The 14716-nt window shown below is 46.8% G+C and overlaps 1 pseudogene across 1 annotated transcript in view; it reads right to left on the reverse strand.

Moving 5' to 3' along the window:
* LOC144785843 (myosin-4-like) overlaps nt 1-4282 on the reverse strand; it is a 34803-nt pseudogene extending 30521 nt beyond the window's left edge. The window contains exons 1-6 of the transcript XR_013602046.1: nt 4068-4282; nt 3838-3981; nt 2091-2247; nt 1971-1998; nt 1748-1868; nt 1567-1659 (exon numbers count right to left, since the gene is read on the reverse strand). The product of XR_013602046.1 is annotated as a myosin-4-like (transcript). The remainder of the gene's footprint in view (nt 1-1566; nt 1660-1747; nt 1869-1970; nt 1999-2090; nt 2248-3837; nt 3982-4067) is intronic.
* Nucleotides 4283-14716: the final 10434 nt, after the last annotated feature.

Below are 14716 nucleotides of genomic sequence, written 5' to 3' on the forward strand. Positions count from 1 at the left end.
TTCATACTTTAATAAATACGGCCGGGCGACTAGCGCCCGCCTTCCAAAAAGTAAAGACGTCTCGTGTCCACGTTCCTGGGTATTGGGTGCCGGATTGGGGGGGAGGCGGCAGCTAGTCGCTGACCATGTGAAAAGGGGGGGCCCTCGGCCCCCCCGCACGCATGGCGGCGCGGCGACCGTCGCCCCCACTGTCTCCTTGGTCGCCATTCGGCGGAGGGGCGTGCCCTGGGGGGCGCGGCCCACCGCCGATTGGCTGGCGGCCTCCTTGACCCGGATCCTGGGAAGTGGGTCCGGGTCAGGGGGGGCGGGCTATAGGAGGGGCCACCTGGCCCCTCGGGAATAAAGAGATAGGGAGCGCCCAGGAGACCCTCTTGTCCCTGGACGCTCCATCGCCGAAACGGTGTGCCCCGCGCTCGGGGCTTCTTTGTTTTCCCACCCACCATCCCTTGGAACAAAAAGTTTTGTAGCAGTTCTTATGTCTGGTTGAATGGTAAGTTTTGAAGGTACGGTCCACGGGTCTCACAGGGTAATAGAGATGGAATTGTTGGTATATTTTGTTGATGCTTTTGTCTAGGAATTTTTTCCCCTTTTAGCAAGTCATGTGTGAAGTGAATTGTATATGATGCTAAGTGTCTTTAGGCCTTTTTTCCCTTTGTAGCTATACGCGGGTCTCACAGGGTAATAGAGATGGAATTGTTGGTATATTTTGTTGATGCTTTTGTCTAGGAATTTTTTCCCCTTTTAGCAAGTCATGTGTGAAGTGAATTGTATGTGATGCTAAGTGTCTTTAGGCCTTTTTTCCCTTTGTAGCTATACGTTGATACTGTTATTTATTAGCCAGTGTAGCTGTCCTTTAGAATTTTTTCCCATAGGTCGTCGTATTTATTAGGTATGGGGCATGCGGTAAGGTCATTATCGGTGAGCACATATTTGAGGTCTGAGGGGGCGGGCATCATCCTATGGAGGTTCCCGCCCAGGGGGAGGGGCCTGCGGGCCACTCCCAGAACTCCAGGGGCAAGGTAATAGATGCTGCAAAGCAAAGGAGCGCGGGTAGGAGTAGTTCACGCTTTCCTTAGGCTGGTAGCCACCCCGCGCGCGTGGACTCATGACGCCACCGGCGCAGAGTAAGGGCCCTCCTTTAGTGGGTAAATGGAGTTCAGGGCGTAGACCGGGCAATTCCCGGGGTAACACTGCGCATGCGCACATCCAGAGGGGAGGCGCAGCTTGTAGGACCTGACACCGGTAGTGACCCTGCCATATGGCCAGAAATGTACAAAAATTCTAGATGAGGATGTTTAGTCTAAGTTAGGAAACAACATGTATTAGAGTTTTGTTAAAGTCAGGCTCTCAAACTTGTTGCTAAGAATTATGTACCTAAATGTCCTGCTGAATTTTTGTATACATTGTTGATTATGCAATTAAAACCTTTTTAATTTCATACTTTAATAAATACGGCCGGGCGACTAGCGCCCGCCTTCCAAAAAGTAAAGACGTCTCGTGTCCACGTTCCTGGGTATTGGGTGCCGGATTGGGGGGGAGGCGGCAGCTAGTCGCTGACCATGTTACGAAACGAGAGGAGTTGTCATTCCTCACGGTCTTGGCATTACCGAAGGCTTCCAGCAGTGGGTTTGCCTGGATGATTTGATCTTCCAGAGTTCCCTGTAACAAGCAATAGGCAATAGGAATGTATTTGTCTTACAGATTATTTATTAGAAGTAATTTAAGGGGAAAAACTGAATAAACAAACCTGCATCTTGTTGGCCATGGCCGGGGCCTCCTTTTTCTTGTCACCACCACCAACAGCAATTGTTGCAAAGTACTGGATGACACGCTTGGTGTTCACAGTCTTTCCTGCACCAGATTCTCCGCTGTAGAGAGGATCAGCAGTGTGTGTCAGTATGCCTCAGTGAGGCGAAACGTGTCATGAACTTTATGCTGTTTGATATTTCAGAAATATGTTTTGTACTCACGTAATCAGGACAGACTGGTTTTCACGATCTGTTGAAAAATTATTTAAAGAAAGAAGATTACACATGTACTTAGAGTAACAATTCTAATTAGAGTTCGGATAAAAAAAACTGAGGTTGTACCTGTCAACATGAACTGATAGGCGTTATCAGAGATGGAGAAGATGTGAGGTGGGGCTTCCTGGCGCTTCTTGCCTCTGTAGGCTGCGACCACCTCAGCGTTGTACACCGGCAGCCACTTGTAGGGGTTCACAGTGGCACAGAAGAGACCGGAGTAGGTCTGAAAGGAAAGCAGAATATTATCAGACTGAGTGCATTGATTTTTGTAAACACAGCAGTAAAGACAACTAAATAAGAGAAGCTCATTTTCAATCTTTGTTGATGTTTTAAACTGCCCCTTATCGGATCCGTTTCCTGTTATTGATTGTTGTTGTGCTTTCTATTTCTTTTTTGAGATCTTAGATAAGTACATAATTATGTATGCGAGTCTATTAATGCGGTATGCTTTGGAATTAGTCACCGTTTATCATGACTACTTAGATACGTAGACTGCTTTCACACTGTCACTTGTTGTCACATATAATGTCCATTGTTGAATCTTGAAACCTTTACACCCACTTACTTTTCTCTAGTGCACTTTACTCATCTGCTGTCTTTGTCTTTTAAAGCTCATCACAGCTCAAAGATTTGAAGAATACATTGCCATGCTAATATGTTCATCCTAGCACCTTTTACTTTTACAGTGCCCTGTGATTTCATATGTTCATTTCATCCCGATAATCTAAATGCAACAACTTACAATAAGACCATACCATTGTGTACTTGCCACAACATAACTCTGTCCATTTTGATTTCCATTGCTTATATATCAGATAATCCAGATGTCAGGGCACAGATGTACTCAATCGGAAAAAACATTTTGATAGGAATTAATTGATGATTTCGGAAATAAGTTGGCTTTAGCTCTGCAATGCTGGCAGAGAATGATCTCGAAAGCATGCAACATTGAAGGCAGGCCACAGCCTTCTTTCATACGAGCCTTAGCAATATGGCGTACACATCTTCAAAAAGTGTCGGGGTTATCACCAGGTGTGCCCTTGATTCCCAGCCTCTGAAAATATCAGATACTGCTTATTGGAAAGAGTAGGAATTCCATGAAGGAATGTTTCCCCACTGGGAGATGGATCTCCCTATCTGTAACTCAGCAAACAGGTTTTGGAGTGGAAGGGATTGCAGCATGAAAGAGCAGGGGCAAGTAGTGCCGGCCACCATAGAGTAGTTGTAGAGGGTAAATACAATGGATGGAGAGGGAAATGGAGGAAAAGGTAAAAGTGGTTGTTTGTAGTAGACATACTATGATTGATACATTTAGTTGTGCCTAGCCTGTACATAAGGGATAAAGCACAAAGGTGTTTATTTTGAGTTGTTGGGGCTGCCAGCCATCCACCATAATTTGAGATTTCTGTGCGCGTGACCGAGATCTCTATGCCTTTAGAGGAATCAGATTGTCTCCTCTGAAGGCAGTGTAAGTTTGATAGCAGTTGTCATGTTTCATGCAGCTGCCCAACAAACTTGTTTTTCGAAAGCAAGAGTTTGTGGTGTAGTACCTTGTTCACCAGACTGTAAATGAAGGAGTCGATAAATCGTAAAGAAGTGCACAAGTCAGGCTAGTGAGTTGTCCACCCTGCACACAGCACTTCTTGGCGTTTCTGAAGGCTTTGGTGAATTATGTTCCTACTCCCGAAGACAGTAAGAGCAGGTGGGTGATTGCATTCGGGCACTTGTCAAGGCCCATACAATCTCAGAGTAATTTCTATAGCTTGACTTGCCGCAGCTTGATTCATTGGTTTCTGTTTTCTGCCGTACTTACGTAGATCATCCAGGCTGCATACCGCTCGGCGAGGTTATACAGCACGGAGGCTTCGTTCAGATGGGTCATTATGACCATGTCTTCAATCTTGTCGTACTTGGGAGGATTCTGGGGGTAGACTTGAGTGTCTTTGACAGTCACAGTCTGTAGCAAAAGAGAAGGAGGAAGAGTTAATGCAAGAGACTGGCAGAATATGTGTGGTTGTAATCTATTACACTTATTTTTCTTACCCTTCCGTCGTCAGTCTTGACAGTGACTTTGCCATTCTCTCGGGCGGTGATAGTACCTTTGACGTAGAGCTCTTTTTCATCATCTACGTAGCAGGTGTTCTTGGCATCGAATGGCTTGTTTTGGGCTTCAAGTCTTTCCTTTTCAGACTTCCGCAGGTATTGTGCGGCCTCCCCAAACACGGCCATTTCTGCATCCGAAGCCATGGCTGCAGACGGTTACTAGAAAGATAGCAAAACATGTTTTTATATCGAACACATGTATTTTGTATCTGTAGGTAAATCTTAGAGTGTTACTGAACTTGGGTGAAGTCATTCAATAATTCAATGTTTTACTTTTATGAGCAAGATATAGAGCCCTTTTGCAAATCTAGTGTGTCCTATTCGCAGTTCCCTGGTCCATGTCATGCGGCCTCACAGCCACAAGATCCAAGGGTACCCAGCTGATATCATGTGACTGCTCAGTTCACTAGTGCTACGGCAGCAGGTGCATCTTTTGAGATGTAAACCTATATCAAGATCTGTATGCGCCCACTTGGCGCTTCTCATGCCTTTTGTAAGTGTTGGTCTCCAGAAGTCTGATGCAGAGTGGATGCACAGAGTGGCCAAGCTGTTCAATACAAATTTAGTCATAATCTGGCATTGCGCTGTGTGTTCTCATCGTCTCATTCCAGGTTACTTGCTTATCTACTAATATCATTTGAACCTGCAAAGGTCTGGACAATGGAAAGAGATCACATTAAACACCCCTTCATGTAATCCATTTCTCCTTTCCTATTACATTTAGTCTCTAGAGTCCAATCCCAAATGAGAGTGCACTGTTAGTTTAGTATGTAGACATCAGACCTTTTGTGAAAATGGAGTTGAGGCAGTCATGCATTGAATAGGATGCAAGGTGTACATGGCTAGGGCTTTTTATGGGGGAGCACTTACAGTTTTTGAAGCGTTTTGCAGTTGTCAATAGTCCTAAACTTGCCAGCTCGAAAGAGCCTATATTCTGGCAGTGTCCAGCTACAACGTTTTGATTTGTTAATCTGAAGGCGCCTATGAATTTGAAATTACAGAGAATCCATGCTAACAACTTCTTAGCTAACAAGCAGGCATGTATGTGAACTGTCACTCTTTTGCAGCCTGGGGCTTGGTTTCTGGACTTGTTTCTGTTTTTTGAAAAAGCAGCTGTCAAACAGACCTGTTGCTAACAATATGTATAGACAAGGCTTTGTACTTCTACGTTAATACTGGGAGAAGTGAAGGTACGTATATATATATATATATATATATATATATATATATATATATATATTGTTCCACAAAGTGCCCACGAGCTTAGAGGAGCACTCACGGTTTCCCTCCCATCCGGGACTGTGAGTTAGCCTGCTTCGCTTTTCGTTCGCTGAGCCTGACGCGTTTCGGGGTAAGAACCCCTTTCTCAAAGGCTGCTGATGTGCTGAAAGGAAGACGCGAGGAATGCTCGGTTGATTTCAATGTTTTTATTGGCTACTGGCCCTCTGTCGGCCCGCTGATTGAAATGATGCCAAATTGCATTCTGGGACTAGTGGTCCTTGAGCATGTCGTTATCCCCTGAGTGGGTCCCAAGCGCCTGTTTTCAAGGTTGCACATATAGTTTAAATCCTTTAGTAGGAGTGAGGCAGGTTAAGTCTTTGGTACGCCGTGCTGCTCGAATGTAGGAAAAGTTCCGACATCTCAGCCTCTCCTTGGTTGCAAGATGGTGCTCCTCTCCCGGCAGGGCGGCCGGGTGTAATATTGTTCCACAAAGTGCCCACGAGCTTAGAGGAGCACTCACGGTTTCCCTCCCATCCGGGACTGTGAGTTAGCCTGCTTCGCTTTTCGTTCGCTGAGCCTGACGCGTTTCGGGGTAAGAACCCCTTTCTCAAAGGCTGCTGATGAGCCATATGGAAGAGAAATGTTGAGGAGGGAGAGCTAGACATCTGAAGTACTGTACCTGTTTGCCCTGGTACCAAGCTCCTAAGTTGGCAAATAGGACCCACCATTGTCAAGAGTGCTCCATTTGTTTGTCCATTGGAAGAATAGGACAGGCTAACACAAATATGTTACTATGCATAAAGCATGTTTTCTTTGTCATCCACCAGTCATAGGCTCTGGTTTTAGTCCTAATTGGTTAGATATGTAACATGTAGGTTTTATCAGAGGCTTTATTCTAAGTGGTCTTTTTGGCCTAAGTCTGTGCACAGTGGTTATTTAAATAAAATATATTTTTTGTGAGGTGAGATCATGTGGCGCAGTTCTTAGAGAATCAGCTCGTTACCTAGAAGACATCTGAAAATCTTTACCTGTATACCTTTTGCTCAACCGGTCAACTCAATGTACAGTACTTCAGGGCAGCACTCTAGATATTACGATTTTTTCAGAAGACATCTGTAGGGTGCTCCCATCTGCTTCACTATTCAGGATTTGCAATATTTATTTTATATATTTTTACCCCTTTGTTAGAGCCAAGGCACTGGGTGTACGTGTCTTGCCACTGTTAATTTGAGCTCAGCAAGACAATTGTGTATTGATTTATTTGCCAGGGACCGAATACAATGGCCCTGTAGGTCTGTTATCCCTGCTGAATGTTTACAGGTGAGTCCTGGGCTTCAAACTGTCTCCTTTTCCAACTCCTGCAAGCCTTATTCTTCAACCCAAGCGGTGTCGGTATATAATTATCTCTTTATGGTATGTTCATGTGTTACTAGAGTGCACTGTGTGCCGGTGAAGTGCAGGGGACGGGGAAGGGCGATGCCTTGGGAAGCCATCGTTGAGTGGGCATTGGTATCAGTGCAGCAGGCACCACACTAATGCAGCCTTAGGGCCACGACGTATTGTATATCATGGCCCTTTCGGGTCCTACCTCTGTGAAAGAGTTGGATTTTACCACGTGATTTGGTCGCCCCTGCCACTGGAAGCCCAACTGCATGCATGGCACCTGATTCACAAAGCCCAAAATACAACTGGGATATGAAAGGACTCCTGTGTGAAGTGGATGCAGCGTGGCGCAAAGGCGCGCGTCTTTTATATGCACATGTAAAATCCCACCTTATTTATGATGGTACACGTGAAAACACTAATGATAACAAGTATTGACAAAGCCAATAACTCTCGCATACACGAGGCATTGGCTTTGTCTTGTAGTGTAGATCTGCGGCTGCTCTGCAGCATGGCTGAAACTTTAAAAAATGTCTATGACACTGCCAGTCCTCCAAACTCATGCACTGAATGTTACAGCATTTTCCTCTGTTACTATATAGTAGTTAACTCTCGGGACTACGAGTAATTATAAACTTTTTTCTTTTGGTGCTCCTAATCATCCAACAATTAACTGCCATAATGGCCTCCTGCTCCCTATCTATGAGCCATATACACCTTGGACATGCATGTTTCAAATCTTAAACCTCTGCATCCTATTTATTGTTTACACTTCCTGTATTATATCTGACCATATGCTACTAAGAGAAACACTCTGCTACCCAAAAGTTGTAGTTTGCACTATGCACAACAGTAGAATCTAAATTCATCATTGTGATATAGTCATGGAGAATGGACACCATTCCCCTCTGTTGCATGACTGACACATTTAGAACAGTCTTAATATGGGAATTAATGCAGAGTATGATCACTCTTGTGCCCTTAAAATCGTGTCGCCCATTTCTGCTTTACTTTGTTGTTTGAAACGTCCTTATTTCCTTTAAGTTATTGCATATACATGTGCACTTTATTCTCCCTTCCACTCTTTTAGCTATTACCCACTTTCCTTTCTTTCTGGCATTGATAGGTTTTAAACTCTTGATGCCACGATGAGATTGCTAATGTATTTTACGCTGAATTTTCTTTAACTTTGGCCAAGTTTCCACTCTGTGCTCTGTGTGTGGTGGAGCGCGTTTCTATTTGATCCTGAATTCAATTCTTTGGAATGTTTACCTCCATTGAGTACGACTGCTCATCTTCATGTGTATACTGCTCGTCTGTCCTGCACGGAGAGCAGCAGCCGGAAGTGTTTAGTAAAAGGGCCTAGTGATTCAATTCTTCAGTTTAATGGACTACGCCTTTGCAATGAATGAGGTGCATAGTCTCACGCTAGCAGGCCCTCTCCAACTCCACCTCTTTCTTGGCAATGTTTCCCTCCTTGGAGGACTCCTTCTTGCTCTTCCAGTAGTTACACAACAATAGTATTTGGGCTCCTTTTGCTGCATGTTACACTCGACTGCTCAGATTCACTCAGCGTTGGGCCTTCTGTGGCTCTCTAGTATTGTTATCCTGTAGTTTACTGCTGTGTTTTCAACAGTCGATGATAGCTTGTAAGTCAACTATCGTAGCCTTGAGGTTGGCGGGCAGCATCCTAAGTCACTGCTACATCAGTCTTTTTAAAGCACTTGCAGTCATGCATGTTGCAGTTACGCACTCGACTTAGTTAGTTCACTGCTGGGCAGCCCAGGCTGCTTGGACTTGTTCTTTAGGAGGCACCAAACGAAATATTTTTAAAATTACAGTAGGATTTAGGGAATTTGTTTTTATTCCCCTATCTGCCCTCAACAGAAAAGTATCCTTCAAAACCTATGAAAGTGTGACCATTTGTATTAATGGAAGAGGCTCCCAAATAACAAATGAAATATTTGCCACTTCGTTTCCAACATAATTCTTGGGTGAGAACTCAATCAATCAATCAATCAATCAAGGCATTTATATAGCGCACTACTCACCCAGAGGGTCTCAAGGCGCTAGGGGAGGGGGGTCTGCTACTGCTCAAACAGCCAGGTCTTGAGTTGCTTCCTGAAGGCGAGGTGGTCCTGGGTCAGGCGGAGGTGGGTCGGGAGGGAGTTCCATGTTTTGGCGGCGAGGTAGGAGAAGGACCGTCCCCCTGTGGTGGCTCTTCGGATGCGGGGGACGGCGGCGAGGGCGTGGCCGGTCGATCGAAGCTGGCGTTTGGGGGCGTAGAAGTTGAGGCGGCTGTTGAGGTATCCTGGGCCTTGGTTGTGTAGGGCTTTGTGTGCGTGGGTGAGGAGACGGAAGGTGATTCTCTTGTTGACCGGGAGCCAGTGCAGGTCTCTCAGGTGTCCGGAGATGTGGCTGCGACGGGGGATGTCCAAGATGAGTCGTGCTGAGGCGTTCTGGATCCGCTGGAGTCTCTTCTGGAGTTTGGCGGTGGTTCCGGCGTAGAGGGAGTTGCCGTAGTCCAGACGGCTGGTGACGAGGGCCTGGGTGACCGTCTTCCTGGTCTCGGTGGGGATCCACCGGAAGATCTTACGTAGCATGCGCAGGATGTTGAAGCACGACGAGGAGACGGCGTTGACTTGTCTGGTCATGGAGAGGGAGGAGTCCAGGATGAAGCCCAGGTTGCGTGCGTGGTCTGTTGGTTTGGGTGCGTTGCCTAGGGCGGGGGGCCACCAGGAGTCGTCCCAGGCGGAAGGTGAGGATCCCAGGATGAGGACTTCTGTTTTGTCCGAGTTCAGTTTCAGGCGGCTGTTCTTCATCCATTCGGCTACCTCTTTCATCCCTTCGTGAAGGTTGGCTCTGGCGGTGGCGGGGTCGTTGGTGAGGGAGAGGATCAGCTGGGTGTCATCGGCGTAGGAGATGATGTTGAGGTTGTGCTGGCGTGCGATGTCTGCGAGGGGGCTCATGTAGATGTTGGCCTGAGAGTAATTTTTACCAATGCCAGAGTAATTTGGGTAATTCCACAATACTCTTTCACTTGTAATTCCCGATAATAATGAAGTTATGCCCGCTTGTGTAATTTAGAGTATTTGGGGGTGAGGAGAATCCTACCAGGAAAGCACATTTAATGAGAGTATTTAGCACTGTGTTCTTGAAGCATAATGCACCCTCATGTCCATTTTGCACACAAGGGTGCATTTTGCTCTAAGAAACTAGCGCTGAAGGCGGGGAGTAAGTTGGGGGGAACTGCTACCTCAAGTGCACATTTAGCGAGAGTGAGTGGCTGCTCGCCCTTGTTATTCATGTTTTATTGTATTTACTGCTGTTTCTTAGTGTAAAATGCATCCTCGCCTGCATTATGGACGTGAGAGAGCATTTTTGTGCTAAGAAAAATAGCACTACATGCAGAATTACTCTGCCGGCGTGATTCTGTGTAATGCCAAAGAATGTGTAGGTAGTTCCACTTAATTAAGCTACACAGAATTACGCGAGTGGCGCCCACCCCTAGTGAGAACCTTTCAGTCCGATGTAAAGTATTCTTTATACCCTACACATGTTTGAACAATGATAGTAATTCGGTGTATTACAAAGTGAGTCACTTTAGCCTGCATCTTCTCTGGTCCATGAAGCTGGGTGCTCAGCCTCAGAAAATACTAAGAACATTAAAAGAGTCTGGCAAGCAGCTGCTGCCCCATGTGCTTTTGATGAAGACATTGGTTACTGACACTGCCATCCCTCGTCTAACATCAAGCGCTCAAGAATGTGTCTGTCCTGGAAGAAAGACATTTCGGAATGACATCATTTCTGTTTGGGTGGTGTTTGTGCTGTTGAGTGTCCTCGTTAGAATACATATTGTATTATAGATTTGTAGTGGGAGCTGAGAAAGTGGCCAGCAGGCAGCCCCCGATTCTCCTCGGAATCTGAGAACTGCTTTTCTTTGTTTTGGAGAGTGGGAGACAGACAGGAGCTGATGAGAACCCCCCCCCCCCCCCCCCCTCCTTCAGTGATACTGTCTTCCCCGGTTGGGGTACTGGAAAAGGTTAGACTTTACATACCCCACTTATCCCGGAGGGTCAGGGGGGTGGATTAGGGCGCTTTAAAGTTGCCAGCTGCGGGCCGGTACCAGTGGTTATAGTCTGCCGCTGCGTCTCTCCCTTCAGTGGAGCTGTCATCGTCCTAATCTTCTAACATATGGTTCTAATCCAGGTGAACTTCAGTACTGTCTCCCTGTTTCTCTCCCTAGAGCCTCATAAAGATCCGAGTCCTTGAATTCTGTTGGTTTAGGTGCTTTAGAAATGCAATGACATTTATTTTTAGGAAGGCTTCTCTTGACACCTTGCTCTGGTTATACAATCATATGATGGAGAGGTTGCTTAGATTGAGCCAGGAGAAGTACTGTGTGCTCAAGAAATGTATTTTTTACAACTGAAAAACCTATGTACAAGACCAAAGACTGCGGTTAACATATGTACTTGTAGTAGGCAAAAGCGTAAGAGGTTTCAGAGAGGAAGTGCGTAGCTTTGAGGCAAGGCAATAGAAAGGCGATCTAGTGACCAGTTTAAATAACTGATTTATTTAGACGTTACACTACGGCATTTATAACTTCGGCGAAAATTATAATTTTACACAGGGAATTTGTGCGGAATGTGTCCCATCCAGAAGGGAGATACATGGTACTCTACTTGGCCCCTGGCGATCCTGTTCAGTGAGGCATGAGATCACACGTTGTGTCACATATCGTGGCATGATTTTGCTGGTAGAGACGCTTGGTTCATCAGTCCTGCAAGCATCATTTGACCTGGTACTACCATCAGCAGGGGCTAAGTTACCCCAAGAATCACCTACTTAGTCTGCTGTGGGATTTATAGAGCCCCCCATTCCGTGTCATTGGAAGATGGAAGAGATTCACACGTTCTTTTATAGAAAAGGAACTCGAAATATATTCTTGAAACTTATTGAAAGAAAAATGACCAGTGGTAATTGCCAAATCCTTTTAAGGAGGCTGGAGGGGGAGAGTGGACTTGTTGCTTATTGTTTCTCGTTTGAGGAAGAAAGAAAACTCAGTCCTTACCTTAGACACTCAGGAAAATACAGCTGTCTTCTGGCCCCTGTAGAGAGAAGCACAATTTGAGAGTTGCTTAAACTTGGCTCCTTGCTTCCAAATTAATATCTATGTATCTATAGATATATATAGCTATAAAGATATAGATAGATATAGATAAAAAGATAGATATTTATTTATGCACGCAAGAAAACCGAAAGGTTAAGATTCTTGATACTGATAAATTCCGTAGATAGATAGATAGACATTCGTGTAAATAAAACCAAACTTGAGAGGTTTGTTGAAAGGAAATCCAGTATGTAAGTACTTAGATAAACGGATGGATAAAGCGATAGATAGATCGAGATAGATAGATAGATAGATAGATAGATAGATAGATAGATAGATAGATAGATAGATAGATAGATAGATAGATAGATAGATGGATAGACATTTAACAGAGTATACTTACCACAGCCTGACAGCGAAGCATAGGGCAGCCCTGCTTATATAGGCAAACGTCTGCTTATTCAGCATGGGTGCCTCTCCTCTTAAGGGAAGCAAAGCAAGTTACAGAAAGTGTATAAGTGACTGAAACCGAATACTACTGTGTATGCAAAGAATACTAAAAATAGCTGCCATACATGAGCGCGCCTCGCTGTTCCTTAGGTAGTGACAGTTCATTTTAAATGACGAGCACTCATTTCCCGAATTATTACACAGCCACACACATTTGAATCTGGAGCTGTTATTTACCAGGTATTGATCAACCTCTCATACTCTCTGTGCACTGTTTAATCGTTGAGATGCACTCATTATTTGAGATGCACTTATTATTGTGTAGTATCTTTCATTTCTTTGAAAGTTTTGTAATGTCCAAGACTGCCCTGCGCAGTCTAGTGTTCACGCACGTAGTCGTGCGCCAGCGCGGACGTGGTACGTGGCGTCCGCGCGTACTATAAAATAAAGGAGGCGTGGTCTCGGGGGTTAGTCCGGACCACGCGGAGAAGCAGCAAGGTGTCCGGAGTCCCTCTGTCCAGCGCAGCGTCACCGCGCTGCGCCAGCACTCACAGGGGGGCCCCACAATGGCGACGAGGGCGAAGAGTGCCCACGCTGCGTGAGGAAAGGCTATCTCGCCTGCACCGCCGGTGCGCCCAGGCGTCCCCGACCTCCTGGGACAACACGTGTGTCTGCCGAGTGCGGAGCGGCCGGCCCTGCATCTCCTCGACGGCGCAGGCTGGCCTCAGTGCTTTCTGCCTCCCAGGGGACACTTCGAGTACTTTCAGCTCTGGCACATGATGGGAGCAGGACTTGATCAACCCGAGGTACCAGCGCCGTGCATCTGCTCAGGGCCACAGCTACTCCTATGAGCCCCTCCCCCGCGCAATCCCGAGCAGTGCAGCCAGGGCTCCAGCATACTGCCCTCTTCTGGCCACTGAATTGACTTCTCACCTGGCATTACTCACCTGGCTCGAGATCCGCGCCTAGGAGGCAGAGGATTCACACAACCCTCGCCCCACGTGCCAGTGAAGCGGAGGCTAGTCGCACTGCGTCATCATGGCGTCCATCCCCCCAATCGAGCCTTTTGTTGTTGACGGGGCCCCAGCATCCCTGGCCCCTCGCTGGAAAGACTGGGTTGAGAGGCTCCAGTTCTACTTTGAAGGAGCAGGGACGGGGCGCGACCGACGCAGGGCGCTCCTCTTGCACCTGGGAGGAAAAGATATCTACAGGATATACAAAACCCTGGTAGAGGCCACCCCTCGAACATATGTCACGCTCCTCAACGCGCTCAATGCCCATTTTGAGCCGATGCAGAGTAAGGACTACGAGCGCTTCATCTTCAGGCAAGCGCGTCAGGAAGCAGATGAATCCCTCGATGCCTTCCATGGTCGCCTGAAGGAACTCGCGAGCACGTGCGGATTCCAGGATGAACAAGAAGAAATCCGCGGCCAGATTATCCAGAACTGCTACTCCTCTGACCTGAGGGTAAAGATCCTCCAGGAGGACGGCAAGCCCCTGGCCGACATTCTAAAGCTAGGCCGTTCAAAGGAATTATCCCACGCAAGGGCGTCGCATATGGAGGCAGCGCTTCACAGACCAGCAAAGGCAGAGCAAGTTCACGTGGCAGAGCACGTCAACGTGGTGAGACCGAAGCAACGCCCGGCGGGGAGAGGAAGAACGCCAGAACGCCGGAAAGAGTGCGGATATTGCGGGGGCGCACCACATAGAGCACAAGACTGCCCGGCACGGGGGAGGAAGTGCGGGTCATGCGGGCGCATGAACCATTTCGCATCGGTGTGCAGATCATCTAAACCCAAACCTGAAGCCGCCCATGCCATAAGGGAAGACCCTGAGAGCGAAGATATGGACGATGACGCTCACAACTATCCGGTGCACTATGTGTTCGCCATAGATCAGCCTTTGAGGAAAAAACGGCGACTCCCAAAGTGCAGGATAAAGGTACTAAACCAAGAAGTGAGAGCGACCATTGACACAGGGGCCTCGATAGAGCTGATGGCGGCAAACGTCTACAACCAACTGCGAGACAAACCACTCCTGAAACCAGCCAAGATCAGAGTCTTCGCCTATGGACAAAAGACACCAATACCGTTAATAGGGTGCTTCCAGACAGACATACAGCACCAAGAACTGAGGACGCCAGCCACCATCTACGTGACCAAAGAAGGTAGCGGAATGCTCCTGAGTGGCCAAGCAGCTGAAGACCTACACCTCATCTCGTTTGCCATGGCCGTCTGGGAAGAAGAGCTAGACACAATCCTGGAAGAATTCGAAGACACATTCAAAGGTATTGGATGCCTCCGAGGCAAAGAAGTCTCTCTACACATTGACAAATCCATACAGCCAGTAGCCCTCCGTCATCGACGGATAGCATTTCACCTAAGAAAGAAAGTGGAACAGGAGTTGGAGACCCTTGAAAAAC

Source organism: Lissotriton helveticus, chromosome 10 (assembly GCF_964261635.1).
Source record: "Lissotriton helveticus chromosome 10, aLisHel1.1, whole genome shotgun sequence".
Lineage (NCBI taxonomy): Eukaryota > Metazoa > Chordata > Amphibia > Caudata > Salamandridae > Lissotriton > Lissotriton helveticus.